The sequence below is a fragment of the Marmota marmota genome, unplaced genomic scaffold, assembly GCF_001458135.2.
Source record: "Marmota marmota marmota unplaced genomic scaffold, marMar, whole genome shotgun sequence".
Lineage (NCBI taxonomy): Eukaryota > Metazoa > Chordata > Mammalia > Rodentia > Sciuridae > Marmota > Marmota marmota.
In genome coordinates, this window is record NW_026000057.1 from 2,357,204 (window position 1) to 2,380,471 (window position 23,268).

Genomic DNA, 23,268 nt, shown 5'->3' on the forward strand with positions numbered 1-23,268 from the left:
TGTGAGATAGGCTTCCTGTGGACCCTGAGTTCACCCCACAGGGTGGAGATTCTGAAGCTCCATCAAAGAGGGTATTCCCTTCCAGGAGGCAGTGTCCTTGCCTCTTCCTGTTCTTCTGCAGCCCAGATCTCATATGAAAGCTTCCGTCCTGACCCTTGGAGAATTAGGGAAACTTGGTTTGAATTCCCAGAGTGGCTTGTGTGCCTGCCCCTTAACATGTTTCCTTTTAACTTCATGTTTCCTCAGTATGGTCTCTTACATCTGCGTCTGCAATCTGGATTTCTATCTTGAGGATTTAATTGTTCCCCTCAAGAAAGATGTGTTGAAATTCTAACCTTCAACACCTCAGAATGTGGCCTTATTTGGAGGTAGTCAAGATAGGATGCCATCAAGGTAAGATGAAGTCATTAGGTTGGGCCCTAATCCAACATGACTGATGTCCTCATAAAAAGGGAAATTTAGACAGAGACAGACACATGGAGGGAAGATAAAGTGAAGATACATGAGGAGAAATGACCATCTATAAAGAAAAGGATGCCTGAGGCCACCAGCAAAGAGAGACCCTTCCCCCAGAGTCTTCAGAGAGAGAATGGCTCTGCTAATACCGGGACACCTCAGACTTTTAGCCCCCAAAACTGTGGTACAAGATGTTTCCACTATTCTAAGCCACCTGGTTTCTGGTACTTTTATAGCAGCCCTAGGAAACTAATACATACGCTGTCCCATCCTGGACTCACAGCCATGCCCCTTGTTTATAGGGCACCAACAAATCTGCTCATGCCGGTATATTAGTCAGCTTTTTGATGGTGGTATAAAATACTTGAGATAATCAACTTAAAAAATAAAAGAAGAAGGAGAAAAGACTTATTTTGGCTCACAGTCTCAGAGATTTTAGTTCATGGTCATTTAGCACCATTGCTTGGGGCCTGTGGCAAAGCAGTACATCACGGTGGGAGCATGTGGTGGAGCAAAGCTGCCCGCCTCATGGCAGCCAGGAAGCAAAAAGAAAGAGGGGAAGGAGCCAGATTCCAATATCTCCTCAAGGAGTACATCCCCAGTGACCTAACCTCCTCCCACTAAGTCCCACCTCCTCAAAGTTCCACAACCTCCCAATATTGCCATGAGCTGGTGACCAAGACTTTAGCATTTATGCCTTTGGGGGACATTTGAGTTCCAAATCATAACACCAGTTTCCCCTGACTTTACTACTCAGGGCTACCAAGAGCAGTAACTGCATAACCAAAGGGTATTCCCGGGGGAAGCCATCCTATCCTGGGTTCTTATGTCTTCACTGAGAAGAATCCAGAAGGAATCACATGAATTTAAGTAGCATGAAACTAAACTTTAATTAGAAAAGAGAAAGTACAGTCTCAGATTGGAGAAGGGGGTCATGTTAGAGAGGATCTCCTACTCTCTTTGTGAGCTCAGCTTTATTTGGGAGTAAGTGGAACATTCCACAGTCTCTACCTCCCAGACCCACCTGCTTCATTTGATTGACAGTTGTTGTTTACCTTACACAATTCATTTTCCCATCTGCACATGTTCCTCCCCAAAAACCACCTAAGCAAAGCCCTGGATCTTGTTTTTCCAGGGACTCAGGGTCTTGTGTGACAATTCCAAGTTCTGTTTCTTATCCTTATCTTAGGTCATAGTCTGGTCAGCATTATTTGTGCAGAGTTTTGCTTAAGATGTCTTAGCAGTTAGGCCCTTTTGAACAAACATACCCTTGCCCCCTGGTCTTTACCCTCTGAGTTCATCTCTCTTCCTCCTGTTGAAAAAGAAATAGTTTATAGGGCTGAGATCAGGTGAGGGTCATGGAATAGTTATCTTGTCAGACCTTGCAGCACCAAGGAGCCAGGGCTGTTGATTAACCAATTTGTTCTGCACTAAGTTTTCATTTTAGAGACAGTATTTGAACACGACTGTGTCACTACCATGCCCTGCTTTGACTTTTTTTATTCTTTATATCACTCTATCCTAACAAAAGTAAGATATTCTTAACCTTTAGCATATAGATGAGTAAACTGAGGATCAGAGAAGTGACTTGCTAACCTGCCATTGACCAGCTCCCTTCCCTTCTGCTGGGGGGTCTGAAGAAAACATGAGTCTGAGCCACTGGGAGAGGAAGGAACTGGGGGCCCAAGAAGGTCAACAAATTTGGCTAAGACCTAGATTGTTCCTCTAGTCTAAAATTCTTGATGATACACTTCAGTCACACAAAAACTCTTCAATTTCTTCACATATTCTGCACCATCTCTCCTTGCCTTTTTATTGTTAGATAAAATTTATAGGAGGCCATTGGTTTGGAGTAAGTTCCTGCACTAGGCCCCACAGACCAAACCAAAATGAAGCCAGTCATGCTGAAGTTCCACATTACCGAGTCAAAACTAGGAGAAAGAGATAATAGGTGTTATGGTTTGTTATCTGGAATGTTCCCCCAAAACTCATGTGTTGAAGGCTTTGTCCCCAGTGTAGCCATGTTCAGAAGTGGGATTTTTGGGAAATGATGGTATCATGAAGGCTCTGATCTCATCAGCACATTAATCCATTGATAACTGAATGGGCTACTGGGGGGTGAGGGTGGAGTGGAAACTGTAGGCAGGTGGGGCATGACTGTAGAAAGTAAGTCACTGGGGGAACACCCTTGGGTACGGTATCTTGTCCCTGGCCTCTTCCTCTCTGCCCTCTTTGCCTCCTGGTGGACTTCAGCTGAGTGGCTTTCCTCCACCAGGCCCTTCTGCTATGATTTCTCTGCCTTGGAATCAGCTAACCAGGGACTGAAGACGCTGGAACCCTGAGCCAAAATAAATCTTTCCTCCTCTCAGCTGTTCTTGTCCAGTATTTTGGTCACAACAACAAAAACCTAACACATAGCCAAATCATCCAACAGGCCAGTTTTAGCTGGCATGATCAGGAATTACCCTCTGCTTTAACCTTTACAAGAAACGAAAATAACTTTGAAACATCCAATCTACTTTTTATTCTGTGTTCCTTTCTTCCTCAATCCTTTTCTTTCTATAAAACCAACCTCCTCTGCTTGGCTCACTGGAACTTTCTTTCTGTTTTATGAACTGTGGTGTTGTCTGACTCTAAAATTGCAAATAAAAACTAATTAAGATTTTTAAACTTATTTTGTTGTAATTTCGTCGTTTGACAGCATATGCCATTCACCCTGCTTGGCACTGTCTTCTTCCACCTCTTTACCTGGCCAAGTCCAACATATCCTTCAGGTCTCAGTTGAAAATTCCCTTTCCCCTAAACTTAAGTGAAGACCAGATTGTGTCCCCTGAGTACAGACTTCCACACATCCCCTTGAACTTCTCTCATAGCATTCACGACTGGAAATGCCTTGTTTAAAAAAAAGAATCTACAGGAAGCCCATTGGTTTGGGTTGATCTCTTGTCCAAGAATAATAGCTGCAGCTCTCACTGCTGAAGTCCTCATGTCCAAAAAAAAGTTCTGAATATCCTATCTCTTAAAAAACATTGGTAAGAATTCATAAATTTTTAAAATTAATTTGACCATGGGAGTATGTATGTATATATCTCTTTATATTAATGCAACCTGTGTTAGAAAATATTATTCTACCTGTTAATGACCAATCTCCTTATCTGGAATTCAAGGCTCTCCAAAATCTTTCTGGCCTTCCTTGTCAATGGTCTCTAGTTTTACCTTTCTATACCTTAGCCTTGAGGATATTATTCTCTCCATATATATATATATATATATATATATATAGAGAGAGAGAGAGAGAGAGAGAGAGAGAACATAAAATTCTGCCTTCTTATCTGACCCAAACATAACCACCCATCAAAATCCAGGTCAGATTCAACCTTCTCCATGGAACCTACTGTGTCTCTACAGCAAAATTAATTTCTCTTTTCTGAATACTTTGCAAACCTCTAAAAGCTGTACCAGCAATATTGAATTTAGTGTTCATGGTCTTCTTATGCTACAGTTGTAGAAAAATTTATTTGTCAAATATTAGGCACCATTTTCTCCCTGGGCTTCCATGCTTCTTTCCTTTCCCTGTCTCATTTAAGCATAGAGTCAGACCTGAGCTCTGGCCCAGAGAAGGAAGTAGGAAAAAAAAATTCTATGCTTGTGTTTTAGAAACCTGAATTTCTACATTTAAAAAAATTAGATCAAAGAGAGAAAGAAACTAACAAAAAATTCTCCGAGACTAAATGGAGAGAGGAATAAAGAAGAGGAGCTCAGCCAGGAGACATCGGTGGAGCCCAGAGTGTTTCTCCACCTTTTTCAGTGTAGAGTTTTGGGGGATGTGGGGATGGAAAGGAGCAAGCAGCTGCATACAGAGCTCCTGGGAGACATTCAGGTCCCGAGATCTTGTCTACAGGGTGTATCTGAGCAAATAAGGACTTGAACAACACAAACGTTCTAAACCTGAGCTTGGCCAGAAAACAGCAGAATAATTCCTGGGATTTCCAGGCATAATATGGGAGTGTCCAAGAGATTTGTAGGGGCCCCGAAGACATTTTAGGAAGGAAGGACATTTGGGTAGCAATCTATATGCAACAACTGGAACAAAGCATTCAAGCAACAGATGGGCCCTTTTCCAACCTATGGGTGCTATTTATATTCCCTAGAACTTAGACAATCTTAGGAGGTTTATCCTACTAGACTGAGATTCTATGAAATTCCCCCTTGGTATCTTACAAGGTTCCTAGAATGGTGTCTTTTATAAGAAAGGTAAATGAATAACTGACTAAATCATGTTTCCTAGAAAGAAATTCTAGATTTTAAACTGAAGTCTCTAAGAGAAATGTATTCCTCTGAGTCAACCCAATCACCTCCCGAAGTCTAAGTTACTGCTCACTGAATCTAGGAACTCAGGGGAAAATGATTTCATCTCATTGTAGAGTAAAAAGGAAGTGTGAACACTGAGAAGGCCCCTTGTTTCTCTGTGAGACAGAAATGGTGAATGGGTGTCTGGTGCCACACCTCACATCATCATAAATGTGTCTTCTTCATGGACAGCAGCTCTTTGTAGATGCAAGGCATCCCAAGCAGGATTCAGAATTCCTATTTTTCTTGCAGAGACCAAAAGAAGCGAACCAAGTCCTTTTCCTGAATTTTCTCTCTCTATGCTGTTAGTATTGTGTGAGGGTCCAACAAATTACTGAACTTTTTTTTATGTAAGTGTCTAAGCGTGGGGTTAAAAGAAAAACTAAAAGAAAAAGAAATAACTTAGTTAGAAATTAGTGCTTGTTTAAATGACCTTAGCATAATTTTAAAGAAATCCCAAGAAACTATAGACAGCTTATGACAGTTTTACACTCCACTACCAAACAGCAAATATTTGCAATTATTGCATAAAAAAACTTTGTAAGGGTCCCACGAAACGTCGGAGAAAGAGACCACCAAGTGACCACTCATGCAACTGGCAGAAGGGGGATTTATTGAACCAGCATGCTGGGGCTCCGTGCCCACTCAAGAAGGGAAAGCAGCCCAGAGCCCCGAGCAGGGGCTGAGCACTGCTTAAGTACACTTCTTGGGGAGGGCGGAGGGCCTTGTATACATCAGAACAAATCATCATGAGGCGCGGGAAAATTGAACAACAACTCCTAAACATGATTAGTTCATTCATTGGCGGGAACAGGTCAGGCTGGAGTGATAGGTCATTCCTAAGGAGGGGGTTACATTTAAACTGATTGGTCCAGGCCCTGCAATGCCTACGTGTGACCACACAGAGCCCTTATTAAACAACCAAATAGTCAGGGGAAATATTTACTGGGCAGTTCCAAGCATTGTCTCAACAGCTACAGAAATTTCAGGTTTTGCAGGTAGCATAGAAACCTAACAATACCTAATCCTTTACATTTTAACTCAGACCTTGCAGCTTAGAAACTTTACAACACCCGGTCTTTTACCCTTTAACTTTTATGCTTTAACTTCAATTTCTTTTACCCTTACAACTTAAGGTATGAAATAATAGGATAGTAAAACCTTGACTAAAAAGTAGTACCATTTTTGGAAATCACATTAGTATACAAATTTTAAGTATGTAAACTTCCTTTTTACTGACCCCAAAGTAGCTCACAATTATAATATAATAACTATGGTTTTTGTTTTATTCTCTGCTCATTGCCAGCTTCAATGTTTTGTCATGCAATCAGCAATCTGAAAATTATTCATTACTTATTCAGGAACTCAAAGATGTAAAATTATTTCTAGATAAATACATCAAGATTTTTCCTTGAGAAAATCCCTGATCTTAACATTACATTAAAAGAAAGAAAGAAAAAGAAATAAAGGAGGAAGAAAGGGAGGGAGGGAGGGAGAAACCTACAGTAAAACATGTGACTAAACAACTTATCTATATTTTGTGCAAAATAACTTTTATAATGAACATAGATATTGGGTTCAGGAAACTACACTTTTAAACCAGAGGGTTTGGAAGTCAGGATGAAAGAACTAGCACACAGGTGGTCCCCACTGCAGGAAAACACTGTCAGGATCCTTTTCAGGCACTTATGCATTCTCCTTCCACACCTTGGATTCTCATTACTATGTAGATTTGGTGTCCCACCTTCTCTCACACCTCCTGACCTTGTCTCTTTGTTGACTAGAGGTCTAACAATATCCAGGTCCAAGACGTGGGTGGTTTTGTCTTTGGTGTGGTCATGATCTGTCTTTACACAAAACCATTTGGAGAAAGGCCAACAGGAGGGTGAACTCATGCTTTGGGAAAGGGTTTTCCCTGTAGAGATCAGGTCAATTAGGTCAAGTAGAAGAGCAGCTCTAGACTGAGTCTTCTGTCAGTATGAACGGATTCCCTATCCTTACCACTGGAGTTATTCCATTTGCTTTACAATTTATCTTTGCTCCTGTCTACAGATTTTTGACACCTCCTAGAACTCCTCTCTGTGCCTCTCACAAGAATACCTGTTGGCAACTCAGCTGTCTGACCACAACTGAACTTTCCAGATATTGGGCAAGATCTGCTACCCAACTGGAACTCTAGTAACTGACTAAGCATAACCCTAGACTGGGTTTCAAACAAGCCTACTCTTGCCAGGGTGCATTAGAGGAAAGTTTCAAAGATGTGGATGAATCAAAACTAGAAGAGATGGCTAATAGGATGGAGACTCTGATAGTTTCTGAGAGCGTGGAAGGCTGATTCAAGAACAACAGAATGAAATTTAACAAGCCCTGAGTTTGGGTTCCAAACATCATCTCATAAATACAGATAATGGAAAAAATGGCTCAACTACTTTATGTGAAAAGACCTGGGTGTTTTTGTTGATCATAAGGTCAGGATGATGTGACCTAGTTGCTCTAAAAGCTAATCCTCTTGTAGGCCACATTTATAGGACTGTGTCAAAATCACACAAGGCAATAGTCCCGGCCTGCATAGGAACTCTCAACTGGTCAGGCAGCAGCTGATGACCAGGCGTTAACCTCCATCCTATAAATTGGTCATTAAGAGCCACAGACCACTCAAGGGAAACACAAGATGGAGAGGCTCTGGGTTCTCCATGGCACAAGGAATTGCTGGGATAGCTGTTTAACTAGAACAGTGACTCAAAATATCAATTAAACCACTCTGGGTTCAACAGATAACTTGGGGTAGGCAATCAGAAGTGAGGTGTGAATCCTAATGGTAAAGACAGGGAGGACAGTGAGATGAGATGCATAGGTATGATTGAACTAGTTGTTTATCTCTGGCATCTACTCTGATTCTTTGGTTCCCATAGAGTGCTGGCTTTAAATATTTTGAATATCACCCCTGGAAACAGGAACATTGGTAGAATCCAAGGTTAGGAATACAGCTTAGTGAGCAGAGTAAGGCTAGAGCCAGGAAATGGAATGTCACTGGGAAAACTGGCAGCACTGCCTCTCTGCTTCATTCTTGTTGTGTGAGACAGCTTTCTTTAGACTCTAGTCCACTTGACAGAAGCTGGATTTCCCTCTGTCCCAGCTCTGAATTCCAAATAGGAATTCAGAATTCTGGATTCTGCTTGGTGTAGCATGGGTGGAGTAACTACACTATGTCCATCAACTGTGGCCAAGTGGCTGGAGTATCCTAGACAAACATGGCTCCTTGAATTCACCTCATGATTAATGAGATCATTCGGTGATAGGCAAATAGCCCAAATCTTCTTATACTAGTTTTTTAATCTTCTTGAATTAAAAAGACCCCTTTGGAAAGTTGAAGAAACTTTTGTTTTCCTATATACAAACACACATGCAATTTTGTTTATACTTTCAAGAGGTTCCTGGAACCTTAGAATGTACCCATGGACCCCAAGATAAGAAACCTTGATGACATGCTTACAGGAGAAAATACAATCATCTGCCATCAAATAGTTGAAGAATTATTGAAGAAAGGGATTCAAAATTGGAAATGCATGCATAGTATGAAGATTAGAATTTTATGTAAAAATGAAAATATAGTTCTCTTGTTATGCTTGAATTTGGGACCCCCAAAAGACCACCATAGACCAAGATTGATGTAAGCAGCAAAGAGGCGTTTATTGTGAGCTAGCTTGGTCCTCTGTGCGCACACAACAACTGGTGATGCTGAGGGGCCCTGAGCCCAGGGTTTGCAGCAGTTTTATACACTCTTTGGGGAAGGCAGGGACTTCACATACATCATAGCATCTCTTAGCAAATCATCACACATCGTGGGAAAATCATAAAAACATGATTAGCACAGTCACTGGCAGGAACAAGTTGGGTAAGGGTGATTGGTTAGTACAAGAGGGGGATTCATTTGAACTGAATGGTTTAAGCCACAAGGGGAGTAGTGCTGAACTACCTGGTTTCCCAACATGTTATCAACCACCATAAACTACTGGGAGGGTCATCTGGCATCCCAGATATTTCCCTGTCTCATGCTGATTGGTGGTTGCTAGGGGGTTGCTATGGGTCCTCACCTAGCCTGACCTGGTGCAGCAGATCTCTCCTGTTATTTGTAGATAAACAACTCAGCAGGGTGGGAATGTGCCTAGGAGTACTCTGCGGGTCTTTCCAAGGACAAGGGTCACACCGGCTTCCTTGGACAGGCTTTGCTCTGAGGTAGAGGCTGGTTTCTCACTCTCTGGAGGTAGCATATCCAATGACTCTTCCTTTTTGTGTGTGTGTTTTGTAATTATCCTATGAGGAACATATATGGTCACTTTTATAATCAGATAAAACATATTTTTAAAAGCAATTAAATGTTCAAGTGCTTCAGAGTTCAGAACACTAACAAGATTTTTGAATCCATGGTACTGGCTGCCTTTAGAATGAGCACGTGGTCCCTGCGTCTCTGTCCTCAAGTCAGAGTGTGCTTCTCTGCTCAGAACCTTGCAAAAGCTCCTCAGGTCACTTACAGAAATAGCCAAAGCCCTTGCATCTGCCTAAAAGGCTCCATGACCTGGTTCCTATTAGACCTCCAATCTCATCTCCCATAACTCTCCTCCCAGCTCATTCTGGTTCCTTACATTCCTTATATTCCATCACCTCCCGTGGCTCTCTGTCACTGAGGCCCACCCTGTTCTGAATTGAAATCCCCTTTCCCATCACCACTGTTACTCTCTACTCTGAACACCAAGGCTTTCTTTTTCCCATAGGATTTCTCACCTCCTAACTTACTGATGTAAATAACTTTCTTATGTTCTTGTTTACTATGTTTCTCCTCCTTGGGAAGGAAGCTCCTTGAAGGCAGAGGATTTGTCTTCCTAATTTTGTCTGATTTGCTTAGTGCCAAGCACTCAGAATAGTGCCTGGCTAATGATAAATAATCAATGGACATTGGATGGAGAGAAGGAGACAGGCAGAGTGACAAGGAGGAATAAAGGGAAGGAAGGAGGGTGGAAAAGAAGACTTGAAATGGTCATGCAGAGAAGAAGGTGCTTTCACAGCCAAGAAATTCCTGAAATGAGGGAGAACTTTGGATTGGCTATCTTCAAAGTTACATTACAAACTTAAGACCCTACAATGTCAGGACTCTTTCCTTCTGCTACCATAACCCAGATTTTTTACTTATTTCCATTTATTTTGAGATGAGGTCTCATGTTGCCCAGGCTGGCCTTGAACTCCTGAGCTCAAGGGATGCTCCCACCTCAGTCTCCCAAGCAGCAGGCACTACAGGCTTGAATGAGCCTCTGTACTCAGTTCTACTTTGATTTATTCCTTGCCAAATGAGGTAGACAGGAAAATTGGGGTACAAAGAATAGCAACCACTCTCCAGTTACATTGAACCAAAAAGGGGTGGTTTTGTTTAACATGTGAAACCTCATGGGCTTTAAGGCCATGAACTTCCATGTGGTCCTTTGAGACATGGGATTTCCTCACTTTCCTTCATTGCTACTTCCTGAAGATCCACAACTCCTCCCAGCTCCAGGGCCCCTCACCAGCTAGAGTGTCTGTTCTGATTCCAAATTCTTCAAGAACAAATCTGATGGGTTTGGCCCAGTTGATCAATTCTTTTCCATAGTTCAAATGGTACCATCAGCTGCCACCCGAGGCAATAGTGTTAGAGAGTGAAACCATGACCAAAGATTCTGGTGGGCTTGGGAAGGGAGGCAGACTCACATGGACGGAGCCAGCAAATTGGCTAGCTTGCCAAGGCACCGCCTCACTGGAATCTTACTGCATTAACATTCTGAACAATCTAATTGCATTTCCCAAGCAATTTCCTGTCTGGAAGAGGTTGCTGATTTCTTTGAAGCTAAAAAAGGCACATCCCTCACTTATAAAAATAATAAACAGCTTTCTGAGAAACTTCTGAGAAAATTTTTGTACCACCTGGAAAAGCACAGTAAGAGGATTCATCTCCCAGAATAGGAATGGCAGAGACTTTAGGCTGAAACAGTGCCGACAACATGTTGCAGGATTCTATACCATGATTGCAGATGTAGACATGATTGATTTCTTATTATAAATAAGTCTTAAAATTAAAGTTTCACATTTATACAGAAATGTGTACAAACAACGAGTGTTCAGCTGGTCGAATTTCCAAAAGTAAACACAGCCATGTAACCAGCATCCAGATCAAGTTATCAACATCATCACGACTAGATGCTGCGCCCTCTCCCTCCCTACCCCCAAACCCACACACTCCCAGGGTAACCTGTCTCCTGACTTCCATAGATCAGCTTTGCCTAAAAGTTACATTTAAGTCTTTTGCCCTTTTTTCCCTACTGGGTTGACTGTCTTTTAATTTTTTAAAAAGCAACTTAATTGAGGTCTAATTGACATACAACAAAGTACATAAATTTAAAGTGTATGACTTGGTAAATATAGGCACCATGAAATTATTACCACTGTGTTAGTCAGATTTTCATTACTGTGACCAAAATGCTTGACAGGAATGATTCAGAAAGGAAAGGTTTATTTTGGCTCCCGGTTTTGGAGGTTCAGACCATGTCAGCGGGCTCCAAAGCAGAAACATCATGGTGAAAGGGTGTGGCCGAGGAAAGCTGCCCACTCCTAATAGCCAGGAAGCAGAGGGAGAGAGGAATCCACTGGGTTTACTGAAACAGGACAAACCCCAGTGACCTACTTCCTCCAACTAGGTCTCACCTCCTTGTAGTCCATGTGGCTATGAATGGATTAACTCATTGTTCAAATGGATCAATCCACCAAAAAGTCAGACCCCTCATGATCCAATCATTCCCTAAAAAGCCCACTTCTGAAGCTTGCTGCACTGGGAATTGAGAAACCAGCCTCTACTTCAGAGCAAAGCCTGTCCAAGGAAGGGGGCGTGACCCTTGTCCTCGGAAAGACCCACAGAGCATTCCTAAGCACATAACCACCCTGCTGAGTTGTTTATCTACAAATAACAGGAGAGATCTGCTGCACCAGGTCAGGCTAGGTGAGGACCCATAGCAATCCCCTAGCAACCACCAATCAACATGAGACAGGGAAATACCTGGGATGCCAGATGACCCTCGCAGTAGTTTATGGTGGTTGATAACATGTTGGGAAACCAGGCAAGTACTCCCCTTGTGGCTTAAACCAATCAGTTCAAAGAATGCCCCTCTTGTACTAACCAATCACCCTTACCCAACTTGTTCCCGCCAGTGAATGTGCTAATCAATGTTAAGAGTTGTTTTATGATTTTCCCATGGTGTGTGATGATTTGCTAAGAGATGCTATGATGTATGTGAAGTCCCTGCCTTCCCCAAAGAGTGTATAAAACTGCTGCAAACCCTGGGCTCGGGGCCTCTCAGCATCACCAGTTGCTGGTGTGTGCAGAGGACCGAGCTAGCTCGCAATAAACGCCTCTTTGCTGCTTATATCAATCTTGGTCTCTGGTGATCTTTTGGGGATCCTGAACTCGAGGATAAAAGGGATCATGCTCTCAATATATGAGTTTTTGCAGAACACTCCAGATCCAAACCACAACCACCATAATCAAGATATTGCACATACATTCCTTCTTCCCAGGCAAACATGTGCAACCATGTCATAGATTAGCTTATATTTTCTAGAATTTTATATGAACAGAATCACAAGGAATGTCTTTATTTTTCTCCAATTTCTTTCATTAAACAGAAATAATTTGGAGATTCATTCTATGTCATTTCATGGATCACTAGCTCTTTCTTTTTATCATTCTTCAGCATCCCATTATATGGCTATGCCACATATTATCTTTTAACCTATTGACAGACATTTAGGTTGTTTCCAGTTTGAGTCTACTTGAAATAAAGCTGCCATGAATAAGACGTTGTATGGGCATACCTTGGGTAAATATTTGGGACTTTAAAGTCTAGGTCATATGGTAGGTGTTATGATTTAGTTATATGGTGTCCCCTAAAAGCTCCTGTGTCAATGTAGAAATACTGAGGGGTCAAACAATTAGATCATGAGAGCTGTAACCTAATCAGTCCAGTCTGGTTTTAATGGACTAACTGGGTGGTAACTGTAGACAAGTGGGGTGTGACTAGAGGAGTTGGGTCACTGGGGGCATGACCTGGAATGCTTGTTCTTCCTGGGGGTCATTTCCCCTCTACCGGTTCTCAGTCTCAGTCTCTGTCTCCAGGGTAACCTGTCTGCCCTCCTCTCCTGCTTGATTGCCATGAAATGAGAAGCATTCCTGCCCTTCTTCCATCATGTTCCTCTTCATCTTGGGCCCAGAACAATGAAGTGGGCTCACCATTGACTATACCTTTGAAACTGTGAACCAAAATAAAATTTTCTTCTGTAAGTTGTGCTTGTCAGGTATTTTGGCCACAGCTCATCACAGCAATGAAAAGCTGACTATTACACATTTCCACATGAATTTTAGAATCAACTTGTCAATTTTAAAGGAAAAAAAAATGGTTTCTGGCTGGGATGTTAGGGTATTGATTGGGAAAGTATTGGATTTATAGATTGATCTGAGAGAAAATTGACAGCTTAATGATATTGTCTTTCAATTCACATACTCAGTGTCTTATTCAGGTCTTCTTTAATTTCTCTTAGCAATGTTGTCTCTTACATATATGGGCTTACAGTTGTCAATACATTTGGATAATTTTTTTTATTTTAGAGAGAATCTTTTTTAATATTTATTTATTTTAGTTCTTGGCGGACACAACATCTTGGTTTGTATGTGGTGCTGAGGATTGAACCCGGGCCGCACGCATGCCAGGCGAGCGCACTACCGCTTGAGCCACATCCCCAGCCCCTTGGATAATTTTTGTATCATTATTTCTTAAAATATTTTTAATGTACCCTTCCCCTTTGGAGACTCCAATCACACATACATTAGGCTGCTGGTGGTGGTTATGTTTTCATTAATGTGCTGTTCATTTTTCCCAGTCTTTCTCTCTGTTCTATATTGCTCTGAATTCAAATTAACTAATCTGTGTTGTCTAATCTACTGCCAATTGCATGAACTTTATTTTTTATGTCAGTCATTGTACTTTTCATCTCTACAAGTTTGACTTAGGTTTTTATATTATTGTCCATGTTCCTCCTTAACATGTGAAATCATTCCTCTGGCTTCCTGAACATATGGGATAGAGTGGGTTTTGGTCTGTTTGTTTTGCAGTGCTGCAGATCAAACCTAGGGCCTTGTGCATGCTAGGTATGGGATACAGCCTTGGGATACAGTTTTAACAACTGTCTAATGTTGTTGTCTGATAATTTCATTATCTGTTTCATTTCTGGAATGGCTTCATTTGATTCATTTTTATCCTCATTTCCGGTCACATTTACCTGCTTCTTTGGAATTTGTGATTGGAAGTTAGATGTCACAAATTTTATCTTGTTGGCTGTTGGATATTTTTGTTTTCCTTTAAATATATTGAGCTGTGTTCTGGGACACAGTTACTTGGAAGTTGCTTGAACCAATGAGGTCTTGCTATTAAGTTTTCCGAGGTGAGACCACAGCAACATTTAGTACAGGGATAACTTTACACCACGACTGAGACAAAATCTTTCAGACAACTTTGCAATGTCCCTTACAGTATGGTGTTTTCTGCTCTGGCTGGGAAGAAGAGGAGCTATTTCCAACTTAGGTGATCCCTGGTGATTTTGACCCTTCTCATGCTTTCTGGTGTTCCTCAATCCCCAACATCAGATAGTTTCTTTGCTTGCATTGCTTATCAGTATTCAGCTGAAGGCTTGCAGGGACCACTTGAGTGGGAACCTCCAGGGTCCTCCCTCTGGAGCTCTTTCCTGTCTGTAATTTAGTCTTCCATCTCTGAGGGTGTTAGCCTCCCAAACCCCCAATTCCACTTTCTCAGCTCAGAGAGACTCCAAGCTCTTACTATGGCCTAGAAAGCTTCTCCAGGCTGTAAGTTGGGAGAGCCTGGAGCTTTCCTTGCTTGTTTTCTGTCTCCTGGTATTCCTGCCCTTCATTGCCTGATGTCCAATGTCATGAAAATAGTTGTTTCATATATTTGGCTCTTTCTTTAAAAGTTTGTTTTGATCAGGCCTGTAAGACTAGTTTCTTCTGCTCCATCTTGAATGGAAGCTACCTACACCTTCTTATTGTTTCTAGGAGGAGTTTATATATTCCAATTATAAGCTCTTCGACAATTATATGTATTAAAATATCTCCCACCATTCTGTGACTCTGTTAAACATGGCTTTTACTGAAAAGTTTCTCTCAATTTTCATGTTGCCCAAAACATCACTTTTTAATTTTAGGGTTACAATTTCTGCATCTGTTTACTTTAAGAAGACAGTTTTTCTCTGTTTTTGCTTACAAACCTTTCTTTCACTGTGACTTTTTTTTGGTGGGGAGGGTAACCGGGGATTGAACCCAGGGGCACTCAACAACTGGACCACACATCCCCAGCCCTTTTTTCTATTTTATTTAGAGACAGGGTCTCGATGAGTTGCTAAGCATCTCCTCAAGTTGCTGAGGTTGGCTTTGAGCTCACAATCCTCCTGTCCCAGCCTCCCAAGTTGCTAGCATTATAGGCATGCACCACTGCGCCCTGCTCACTTTAACTTTTAAATCTACAATCATTCTGAATTTGGTTTGTTTTTGTGTGTATTGTGAAGTAGCTGTCAAGACTCATATTCCATACGAATAACCTTTGGACCCACCACCACTTATTGACAAGTCATTTCCTTACTGTACTTTAATGTCAACTTTGTCATCAATTTAGTGACCATACGTATGTAGGTCAGTTTCTTGGCTACATATTAGGTTAGAAATGAATGTATGTAACACAGGTAGTGATGCCATAATGTGTTTGAATTTATCATGCCTCCAGATAACTGCAATTGAAATATTCTAAAAACAAGCAGTGTTTTAGTCCCATGTCAAAAGATCATTTTCACATTACATATAAATCTTATTCCAAGAATATTTCATTTTTAAATGTAAGCACAGCTTCCTTGCAAATGTTTAAATGGGTGAAAATTTCTACTTAAAAAGTTTAGGTTTGAATAATCTGTTAATGAAAAGATATCGAATGACTTTTGTTTAGGTAAATTATCAAATAAACACAAGACAAGTGGAAAAAATTTTTTTAAAGAAAAGCAACCCTACATTTAGGTAATGATAGGAAGCACACTTTGTCACATTTTGGAGTCTGGTTTTTCTGAGCTATTTCCTACTCCAGCACCCTCTCAGCTAGTACTATATTGGTAGAAATAAAATTTACAGCTGGGTCAACTAATCACTGGATCAAACCCCTTCCCTAAATTTATTCATTCTCTTATACAGAAGATATGTGTAGAGTCCTTATCATATGCCAGGCACTCTGCTAAGCATTAGGAATACAAACAAAACACACAAAATTGACACTGTCCTCTCTCTCCCTGGAGTCCATCATCAAGAAAGAGAAGTATGTATCAATAAAATAAACTCACAAAGAGATGCAAGATGCCCATGGTACATATTCAGAAGAAGAAGCACATAGGACAGTAGTTCAGTAGGGATTATGACTCAACCCGTGGAATGGGGAAGAGTTTTCCTGTGGGAGAGAAGGATGGGCAGGAATAAACCAGTCTCAATAAAATCAAGAGAGATGGCAACATTCCAAGCACAGAAACAGCAAGAACAGAGGTCTGGCGGGAAGGGAGAACATTGTGTGCAAGGGTTAGAAGGCCCAAGCTTGGGAGGTGATGGGACAGTGGAGCTGGAGGAGGCTGGTTATCTGTCAGGGCAGGGGGTATACACATATTGGCAGCTCATGGTCAGGATTTTGGTCTTTTTCTCATGACCAACGGACAGCCATTGAAGTGTGTTTTATAAGCATCACTCTGGCTAAAAAGGGGAGAATTTATTTATTAAGGGGGAAAGGATATAGATACACTCAGTACATGACAAGACGCAAAACAAACTAGCTTGAAAAAAAATAGCAGTGCAGAGGAATGGATGGAATGGAAAACATTTCGTAGGTAAGCTCACCTGTGTTTGGTTGTGGGTTAATGATAGATGACGACAGACGAAAATGTAAAGGATGATTCCACAGAGCTAGGGAGAGAGAAAAACATTGCAGGAGGACACTAGATTTGGTGAGGCCTGGGAAAGAGGTTCTGATTCTGGTTTTGTTTATTTTGGGGACTAAGCAGAGATAAAAAGAAAGCAGTTGGATTTACAGGTTGGCCGTTCAGAAGAGAACTGGCTTAGGAACGGAAACTTGTGCAGTGTCTGTATATAAATAGTAACTGATGTCACCACAAATGAGAAAGTACAGAATGAGAAGAGAGGAGACTCCAGGGCCAGTAAAAGAAGATCTTGCAAAGAAATCTAAGAGAGGGCAAGCAGGTGGCAAGGTTCAACGCTGTGATGTCTCAGAGAGCAAGCAAATTGGTAAATTTCTGACAGAGCGATTGAGAAATATGAAGACTGAAACATTCCTGTGTGATTGACTGACGTGGGCGTCACTGGCAACCCTGACCAGAATCGGAGCAATAGGGATGTGGCCTGAATGAAGCAGGTTAAGGAAGGAGTAGAAAATAAGGAGGTCAAGGTCAAGACTGTAACGTTAATAGAAGCCTTGCTATGAAAGACCATAGCCAAAAAGGAATATGAAATGTAGAGGTTTTTCCTCATTGTTTTGTTTTGGAAGAAGAATTTTCTACGTTTAAAAGGTGTTAGATAATTTAACTCAGTTTTAAATTAAAACCGAAGTGAACTATGATCTATCGTCTACACGACATTCAATGCAACCATCTTTCGTTTTAATTATCCAATAGTTTATTCAGAAGAACAGCACTATATTAGGGAAGAATTAAATAATCTGCAATTGTCTAATATCAGCAATTTCCCATAAGATCCAGTTTACAGTAGCTATATTGAAAGGCACAAAGTGGTCTTTTCGTGTTGCCACGAAGGTGATCAACTGCAGTGAGATGAAGCTGAATGTCTCCTTGCAGCCACTGGCTGCAGGAAAACTCATCAAGGTGGACAGCAAACTCAAACTTGGTACTTTTTATGAGACACATATGACCACAGAACTCACAGCTGATGCTCTAGGTGAGGAATGGAAGGGTTATAAGGTCAGAATTAGTGGGAACAACAAATGAGGTTTCCCCACGAAGCACAGGGTCCTGATTCATGGCTTGGTTCGCCTGCTGCTATGAGGCATTCTTGGTATAGACCAAGGAGGAGAGGAGAAAGAAAGTGTGTGTTTTCATTGATGTGTGGAAGCTAAACCACAATGGTGGGGTGGGGGGAGTAGAAGTTTAGTAGATTACACAAAGAGGAATAAAGGGAAAGGAGGGTGGATAGGAATAGGAAAGACAGTAGAATGAATTTGACATACATGTAGGTTAAAAGGGGGAAAAAGGAAAATAAGTTATTGCAGAGAGTAGACAAGTGAATTTTTCATATAAAGTGGGATTGCCAGGTGCTAAGGTCAGAATGTCTGTGTCCCTCTAACATTCTTATGTTGCTATTAAGAGAAAGAATGTTGGGATTAGTGTCCTTCTGAAAGTAGCCTGAAGGAGCTTGTTCATTCTTTCTGCCATGTGAAGACACAGTAAGCCACCTACAAGAAACAGGCCCTCCACAGACACTTATCTGCTGATGACTTGATCTTGGATTTCCCAGTCTCCAGAACTGTGAACAGTACATTTCTTTTGTCTATAAATTACCCAGTTTAATGTATTTTGTTATAGCAGCCTGAACTGACTGAGACACCAAGTGGCAGAGACATGCATGAAGCTGTGGAAGCTTCAGGGTGGACTTCTTGTTGCACAGGCTCTAAGACTGTAGAGAAGACAGAGGGGAAAGGTGGAGTGTCCACGCTGGCAAGAGAGTCCAAGGTATACTCAGGAAGCCTATGTATGGAAGGATTCTGGGCATCACCTATAGATCTGAGAAGAAAGGCGCCTGTCCCTCCAAGGCTTCAGGAATTTGTTGGTGATTTATTTCCTCATTCTAAATGCCTATTCATTTTATTTTTGTATTTGTAATTGCATATTCCTTTTCTTTAAAAGGACCCCCCCCCCAAACTGTATAAACTTCAGGTCCCAGCAAACTGAGATCTTCCCCTGCAGACAGTGGAGGATCTATGTGAAGTCCGTGAGCATAAATCTACAGTGGTGCCTCTCATCTGGCTGCGATTTGCTCCACATGGCTGCTTGGGTGCAGGAGTCAGAGATGGACTCATCTAGAAGGGCTCTGTGAGATGGGAGTGTGTTATTGGAAATGGGGGAAGGGGTGGGAATGAAGAAAGAAGAGTTCTGATAGATCATGGAAGAGCAGAGATGTTGATAGACTAGAATAAGCTGTTGAGAAAAAAGAACAATTGCACAGGAAAAAAACAGAAAAATCAAGTTGGAAGATGCATGGTAAAACTGGGATAATGGAGATGAATGGGGCAATTTTTTAAGGTCACAGGAGATAATACAGTCATGGTCATTTGCTTTAAGGAAAAGTCCGAACTCAAATATATCTCTAAGAATCTGCACAATCTGCCTTATGCCTCCTCTATAATCTTACCCAGTGCCGAGTTTCTCACTTTGGGGCTATCTTCAATCAGTTCTTTAGAAGCTCCATCCAGCCTAAGGACCTGAACATCTGGAAGTTTCTTTTTTTGTCTGGCTTCTCCAAGCCAGACCAACTTCTGCTTGTCTTGAGGATTTCATTTTAAAGTCTTTTCCTCAAGGGAATCTTTCCCATCACACCCATCCCTACATTCAGTGGGTAGATCCTCTATTACATGCCCAAACAAGACTTCATATTTTCTTCCACAGCATTTATCAACTAAATTATAGACATTATGGGGTTAATTATTTATGAAAAGGTGTGATTTTTTTTTTCCCTCTCCAGATGAGGGCAGGAACAAGTCTGGCTTTCCTCTCTATTGTATCTCAGATCCTTAGGGACTTGCAAATACAAGACACTCCATAATTATTTGTTGTATGAATAAAATTTAATATTCTATGTGTAATAGTTTCCCCCAGCATGCTATTTAATGCATAAAGATATAAAATGTGAAATAATAATCTAAAATTGGCATATAATGTAAAAAATAATATGTATTTCTTTTCAAAAAATACTATACATACCAGACACACTTATCTTCAACTTCACCTCATTGCTGATCTCTACAAATACTAGTCTAAAACTATACAGTAGAAGATAGGAAAATTATTTATGAAGATTCTTAGATAGAAATGAGATAACCAAATGCCTTATTTTTTTTTAAATCTTTTTTTTAAAGAGAGAGAGAGAGAGTTTTTTTTTAATATTTATTTTTTTTACCTCTCGGCGGACACAATATCTTTGTATGTGGTGCTGAGGATCGAACCTGGGACTCACGCATGCCAGGCAAGCACGCTACTCTTGAGCCACATTCCCAGCCCCCAAATGCCTTATTTGAAATAAAGAAAAAAATATACTGGAAATTTTAAAGGCAAACTAATATAAGATATATTACAAATTTCCATTTAAAAAGGACTTTAGATAAGAGTGGAGGGAGTGGGTGTGGTCCATGATGTAGTCAAGGACCTTTGTCTTGTCACCATCCCAGAGCCTAATTTCTTGCTATAGTCTGTAATATTTTCAACCACAGAGGAACCCCTGAGTGTGAATGTTCTGTTAATAAGGAAATGCCTGTGGTTATTTTTTCCAGAAACGGTCATTTATGGCCTCATATTTTTAGCACTTTTGTCTGATTATTTCTATTATCTTCTAAAATTTGTGTTGAGGCTTTGTTTCAAATATATTGTGAAATGTAGCTTTATTACAGGATCATGTTAATTTCAGGACTAGGTATAATAAATTTGCTAAAGCCAAGAGTTAGTTGCTCAACAATGGACTAGTCTTAATAATGATAATTATTAATACTTTGACTTACAAAGTATTTACATACTGCCTGTGGGAGAAATGGAATGCAAATTTGATGATTTATTTTCTTTTGGAAGAGTTATATGTAATATGTAAGAGTTATATGTAACACATGATGTGCTTATATACTTAAAAACGAATCTCTTTGGTGTATTAGCTGCCACAAAATTTCCACTCACTTGTGTTCTAAAAAGCCTTAAACTTAAAAAAAAAACAACAACACAGAGTTCTTCAACATCATCTACATTGTGCCCAGTATTTAAAATTCTATCATTTCTAATTTTTATTAAAATTCTGCAAAATTGGTATTAAATCATTTTCCATTCCACCTACTAGAAAACCGAAGCTCAGAGACAGTACAATTTGACCACTAAACTGATGATCTGAGAAAATGAATTCAGATGTGGAAGAAACTCAGCCTCTGTAATACTCTGTGTACCTCCCAAATGATGACGGTCTCTAAACCCCAATGAACCAGGCCTCTGCAGGTGTGTTGTCTATAAAATATATATATTTTTTTGGTATGGGGGATTGAACTCAGGGGCACTCACTGAGCCACATCCCCAGCCCTATTTTGTATTTTATTTAGAGACAGGGTCTCACTGAGTTGCTTAGCACCTCGCCTGTTGCAGAGGCTGGCTTTGAACTCCAGATCCTCCTGCTTCAGCCTCCTGAGCCACTGGGATCACAGGTATGCACCACTGTGCCCAGCTTAAAGATGCTTTTGTAGAAAAACTGAAGACAGCATTACAATACTAGCTTATTCTCTGATAATAACTTACTAGATTACTTAAATAAATTATATTTTTGAGGTGTTCCCTGTGATGACACTAATAGAATATTAATCCAATGAAGAGTGACTGAATGATGAAGTATCATGGGGGCCTCTTGTCAATGTCTCAGCTTGGGGACTGGAGCTTGCACCATCAGTAGTTTCTTTCTTCCCTATTTGGAGATCACTTGGGGGTCTCCATTTGGGCTCCCTAAGACTAATCCTTTTGCTGCTTACAATTATTCCTTTTAATTAGTCCACAAAAGAAACCTGATTCATTCATATTCTCTCTCTCTCTCTCTCTCTCTCTCTTTGTTTTTTCAACTCTGACTGTGGCCAAATGCTTCCTTGACCTATTACAGAAGTAATGAATGAGACTGCCCTCTCATCCTTAGTCCCACCCATTATTCTCTCACCTTGAGCCATTTCTCAGGAAACACGTTAATGACGACAAGCTGTAGTTCGGTCAACACTGCTTGCTATCCCATGCCACCACCTGCATGGATGCATTTAGGGTTCCTCACCGACCCAGCACTAGCTTTCTTAAGGTCTTGTCACCAACCCAGCTTCTAACCTCTTACTACAATCTACAAGGTTTTAAGTGTAGAAGACTGCTGAATATGAATGTTATGTCAATAAGGAAACGGTTGTTTTTCAGAAATGCTCCTTTAGCTCTTCGTATTCTTATTCTTAGTATTTTTATCTGAAAAAAATTATTCTAAAATTTGTTTTGGGTCTTTGTTACAACTAAATTGGTAAGTATATTTCTATTACAGGCTGTGTTAAATTCAGGACCGGGTATAATGATTATAAAACACACACGAGTAGGCAAATAGAACTAGGACACTTAGCAAAGCTTCCCTTTCCAATCCGACATCTCCAGGGCAGATTTTAAGCAAATACAAAGCCAAATGGAAAAAAACAGGCAACAAACAAAGGGAGTGCGAGACCTTAACGTGTCCCACAGACCCACTCAAGTCCTTCGACCCCACTAAGCGCTCCCACCACTCTGGCAGGACTGCTCCGGGACCAGCCCGCGGCCGTCCTGGTGTCCCCCTCTGTCCTCTCTAGGCTGGTCGCCATGGCGCGATGCCTCGTCCTCCTGGTCGTAGCCTTTCAGTCTCGCGTGGTGGGGATCGCCGTGTCCCACTCGGCCGTTTCCCCTTTCAGGCTGTCAAGTGGAGAAAACGCTCAAAACTCCCGATCCGGTGCCCAGAACAAACTCTGAACTGACACCCGGGCAGAGCCAAGATGGCAAACCCGGACGGAACGCGACAACGTCCCTCGCTTCTCCCGGCTCCCGAGCCCTGCCGGCTGTCCTCCCGAGGCCTCGGCAGTCTTCCCGGGAGCGCTCCGGGGCCGGCCGGGGGCCGCGGGCGGCCGAGGACCCTGCTCCCGCGTCCCGGACTACAGATCCCAGAGTGCCTCTGGGACTCCGCGCCCTCCCTCGCCGCTCCCTCCCTCCCTCCGTCCGTCCCCTCCTCCCTCGGCCCTTGTTGTTTTGGCTGGAAGCGCTCCGGTGGAGTTTCAGAGAAAGTCTGGGCAGAAACCAGAGCCGGGCACGAACGTGGGGAAGGGAGGGGGAAAGGGAGGAAGAGGGGCCCGGAGCCCGGGAGGTGGCGGGAGTGGGACCCCGGGCCGCGCCGTTCAGAACCAGCCGCGCGCCCCGGGGTGGGGGAGGCGCGGGGAGGAGCGCGAGGGGACGGGACAGTGGGATTCCTCCCAGGAGCAGAGCCGCCCAGCGCCTCGTTTCTCCGCCGCTCCCCGCCCTCCTCGGCGGCCGTGAGCGCGGACC

General features: G+C 41.8%; 1 long non-coding RNA gene across 1 annotated transcript in view; it reads right to left on the reverse strand.

Moving 5' to 3' along the window:
• LOC125619750 overlaps positions 1 to 5,377 on the reverse strand; it is a 37,676-nt gene extending 32,299 nt beyond the window's left edge. Inside the window, exon 1 of the long non-coding RNA XR_007351329.1 lies at positions 5,365 to 5,377. This is a non-coding gene — a long non-coding RNA (uncharacterized LOC125619750). The remainder of the gene's footprint in view (positions 1 to 5,364) is intronic.
• Positions 5,378 to 23,268: the final 17,891 nt, after the last annotated feature.